Here is a 5,000-nt window from a genome sequence, read left to right as displayed (position 1 = left end):
AATACATATAATGAAGCTTATAGGTTTTGTCTATATAACTTTAATCTGATTTTTATTTAATTCACTTCCAGTTTTCACATTTAGTCAAGTTTTGACTAAATGTTTTAACATAGAGGGGGAATCGAGACGAGGGTCGTGGTGTATGTGTGTGTGTGTGTGTGTGTGTGTGTGTGTGTGTGTGTGTGTGTGTGTGTGTGTGTGTGTCTGTCTGTGTGTCTGTCTGTCTGTCTGTCTGTCTGTCTGTGCGTCTGTGCGTGTGTGTGTGTGTGTAGAGCGATTCAGAGTAAACTACTGGACCGATCTTTATGAAATTTTACATGAGATTTCCTGGGTATGATATCCCCAGATGCTCTTTTTCTTTTTTTCGATAAATGTCTTTTATGACGTCATATCCGATTTTTGTAAAAGTTGAGGCGGCACTGTCACACCTTCTTTTTTCAATCAAATTGATTGAAATTTTGGCCAAGCAATCTTCGACAATGGCCGGACTTCGGTATTGCATTTCAGCATGGAGGCTTAACAAATAATTAATGACTTTGGTCATTAAAAATCTGAAAATTGTAATTAAAATTATTTTTTTATAAAACGATCCAAAATTACTTTTATTTTATTCTTTATTATGTTCTGATTCCAAAAACATATAGATATGTTATATTCGGATTAAAAACAATCTCTGAAAATTAAAAATATAAAAATTATGATTAAAATAAAATTTTCGAAATCGTTTTAAAAACAATTTCATCTTATTCCTTGTCGGTTCCTGATTCCAAACACATATATATATACTAGATGATTACCCGCTTCGCCGGGTACCGGCTTCGCCGGGAAGAAGTAGAGCCGAATACCAGGCTGCGCCTGGGAGCCGGGTGTACGCCGGCTTCGCCGGCGCACGAAGGAAAGGAGATAAACGCGCAAAACACTGGAGACCTTCTAAAAATAGTAACGTGCAGTGACCTTCTAAAAATAGTAACGTAGTAACGGGAATATGGATTGACGCCACACGGATGAATGGAGATAATCGCGGCTGAAAACACTGGAGAAGATAAGGAAGAGTTACTGGTAGTGGATCCAGACCAAAACAAAACTAAATCGGTTAGGCGCGCACAGCGCTGCGCGCTGAAAGCACGTGTTGAAATATATCATCGACCAGGTTGTGTTCAGGGTGTACCTAAATATGATCACCAAATTTGAAACAGATCCATCGAGAACCTTGGCCGCGCATCGCGCACAGACACACAGACACACAGACAGACACACAGACAGACAGACAGACACACAGACACTAGTCGTATATATATAGATGATATGTTTGGATGAAAAAAACGCTCAGAAAGTTAAAACGAAGAGATGTACAGTAAAGCGTGCTATGCAGCGCAGCGTAACCGCTACCGCGTTGAACAGGCTCGTCACTTTTACTGCCTTTTGCACTAGCGGCGGACTACGGTCATTGTGAAAAAATGCAGTGCGTTCAGTTTCATTCTGTGAGTTCCACAGCTTGACTAAATGTAGTAATTTCGCCTTACGCGACTTGTTATTTCTCTCTCTGTCCCTCGTACTATATGTTCACCCGAAGCTAGCCATTGTTTCTGGAGAGTTTTCATGTGAACATTTATCCTGTTTTAAATGTATACAAAATAAATGGAGTTAAGAAATGCTCTTCGTCATGTGTAACTGAACGAAAAGTTGTGTTGAGAGCTGTCGGTTTCGTAATCCTTGAGTCAAGGGGGATTTGTGTGAGCTATTTCTGTGTTAGAATGCATTGCACGGAAAGCACTCAGTTCTTTGGAGCTCAATGTAATGTGAATCTTCGTCTGATGCGAGGTAAAAACAAAAAAATCAAACAGCGTTACTGTTTTATGAAAACAAGATTATGCTTGAGAAAAAGATGGTGAAGGATGGGGGGGTGGGGTGGGGGAGGGGAGGGGGGGTAAGTGTGAGTGAAAGAGAGAGAGAGAGAATTACAGAGAGAGAGAGAGAGAGAGAGAGAGAGAGAGAGAGAGAGAGAGAGAGAGAGAGAGAGAGAGAGACACACACACACAGAGAAACAGAGAGACAGAGACAGAGCGAGAGAGAAAGTTCTCAGACCTCAGAAAGTTTAATCGCCAAAACGTGATACATGTAGTTCATTCCAATGGGGAGTGTGTGTGAAACTGTGGGAGATGAGACAATATTAAACTTGCTGAGTTCTGAGAGCGAGAGAGAGAGAGCGAGAGAGAGAGAGAGAGAGAGAGAGAGAGAGAGGGACAGAGAGAGAGAGAGAGGGAGGGGAAGAGAGAGAGAGAGAGAGAGCGAGAGGGAGAGAGAGAGAGAAAGAGAGAGAGACAGACAGAGAGAGAGTGAGAAGGAGAGAGAGAGAGAGAGAGAGAGAGAGAGAGAGAGAGAGAGAGAGAGAGAGAGAGAGAGACAGAGAGAGAGAGAGAGAGAGAGAGTCTGGAGTCTGGAGTCTGGATGGTTTATTGATTGGGCCTTGGGCCCATTTCAATTCGGGGTGTACACATTTTCATCATTCATGCTTCATGAAAAATAATCATTGTAATATTAATCATACTAAAATAAATCATCCTCATCGTAATGACAGTCGACATGACGACTGTGGAAACAGGCATTTACAACAGCAAAACGTTTGGAAAAGGACAGTAAGCATCAGCACAAAATCCAGTCTCTGTCGCACTTCACTCATGTCTCTCTGTCCATCCATCCATCCATCCAGCCAGCCATCCATCCATCCATCCTTCTATCCATCTCGTGTCCCTCTGTCCTCCATCCATCTAATCAACCGTCTGACTGTCCAACCATTCATCCGTCATCCATCTATTCATCACTCCATCTATCACCTTCACATGCCCTTTCACACGCAAATCTGCAAGCAGTTATATGCATAATCGTTGCATCTCTGATACATAGCATCACATTAACGTTTTCAAAAAAGACAAAACTTTATTACTGTTTTTTAAGCAATCGACAGAAAGCAGCAAAAATAGCATACACATAAAACAAGATCGTGCAATATCTCATATTCACTGTCCCCACTCACTGCGTATTTTAAACGCGTTCATGATGAAGGTTGCAAGTCTAAGTAATATTGATCTCTGTTTGGTGTCGCTAGAAGTAGCGCCAGTTTAAAGCTTGATGGGCGGTTGTAAAATTTTGCATGTATGTAGTACTCGCGAATACCAGCATATTTTGGACATTTCAAAACAAAGTGAATTTCATCTTCGGTCTCGTTTGCGCAGAATGGACACAAGTAATCTTCAGCAGTTGACGACCGAGTGTGTCGTAATCGATGTACTTTGAGTGGCGAGACACCAAGTCTTAACCTAATCAGGCAGTTTCTTGCTTTGACGTGCTTCAGGTCATTTAAGTATGAAGACATAGATAAGGCTGACTTGAAAGTGCTATAGAAAAGGAATCGTTCTTTACTTTGTACTGTTTCTATCCACTCTTGCTTGTATAATGTGACTAGTCTGTTCTTGAATTCCGTTATGAACGCATTTTCATTTCCAACGCCTTGTTGAATCCAAACTTGGTCAAAGCCGTATTTGTACAGCACATAGCAAACTGATGACGCCCATGTTCTTTTATTTTGTTCGTGTAAATAAAGCAGCATTTTATAAGCTTTTTGTGGCAATCGATGACTAGGCATTTTCAGGATGCGCAACCAAAATCGTATGGACTTAACAAACGTGTTGACAAATAACGGGTGTCTGCCAGTTTCTCCAAACACAAGTGTGTTTGGTGTTTTCATGCTTGTGTTCAGAAACCTCTTAAGGGCAAACAGATGCACCTTTTCGATAGGTGAATGGTCTGCATCAAGGCCCCAGACTTCTGCCGCATAATTGAGCATGGGCTGGATCTGGGAGTCGAATAGTTTATAGAATATGTTTGGTGATCTTTCTCCTAGAGTCCACAGTACCTTAAAGATACCAATCACACCCTATCTTGCACGCAGCGCTAAATCGTTCAGCGTGTGAGAAAATGTCAACCTTGTAGAAAAGTAAATTCCTAAGTATTTATACATGTTCACAGTTTCCATTTCGATATTGCCATACATCCATTTTTCAATCGCTGCAATGTGACCACCATTTCTGAAGATGACTATATTAGATTTTTCTAAATTAACAGTCAAGCCAAGATTACAAGCAGTTTGGTATAGCACGTTTATCTGGTTCTGTAACCCACACACAGTGTCGGAAATCAAAATAACGTCATCTGCGAACATGAGAATCAATATCTCAATAAAATCTGGGATAAGTTGTATACCGTGTCGTCCTTTTCGCTTGATTTCGTCCGCCAATTCGTTAATGAAAAGTGAGAACAAAATTGGACTATTTATTTCTCCCTGCTTCAGGCCTCTCGGACACATGAAAAGGTCAGTGACCTCTGCTCCTGCCCTAACTTTTGCTTTAACAACGTTGTACATACTAAGTATGGCTTGGTACATTTTACCTTTTATTCCTTTGCTTTGCAACACCTTCCACAGCTTTGTACGGTCTACTGAGTCGAAGGCCTTCTTGAAGTCAATAAAAGCAACGTATAGCTTTTTGTGTGACAGTAACTGTCTTTGTACCATAGCAAATAGAGTAAAAATATGATCGGTCGTACTGTACTTTTTACGAAAGCCAGCTTGACTTTCATTTAATAGGTTGTTGGATTCTACCCAACTAGTTAGTCTTTTGTTTATGATAAAGCTGTATAGTTTGCTGCAAATATTAAGTAATGATATGCCTCTATAATTGTTTGGATTGTTAATATCCCCTTTTTTATGAAGAGGGTGAATGATGGATTCAGACCAGTCTTCAGGATATGAACCTGATGTAAACAGTTTGTTGAAGAACCGGGCTAGGAATGGTACAACATGAAAAGCTGAATTTTTGAAAAGCTCACTAATAACACCATCTGGTCCTGCAGCTTTACCATTTTTTAATGCTCGTATGGCTTCGTAAACCTCTGTTTCTGTTATGTCATATTCCAGCATCTGGGTAGTCTCTAGTTCATTTTCA

Source organism: Littorina saxatilis, linkage group LG8 (genome assembly GCF_037325665.1).
Source record: "Littorina saxatilis isolate snail1 linkage group LG8, US_GU_Lsax_2.0, whole genome shotgun sequence".
In the NCBI taxonomy this organism is placed as follows: domain Eukaryota; kingdom Metazoa; phylum Mollusca; class Gastropoda; order Littorinimorpha; family Littorinidae; genus Littorina; species Littorina saxatilis.
This window is presented reverse-complemented; position numbering follows the sequence as displayed.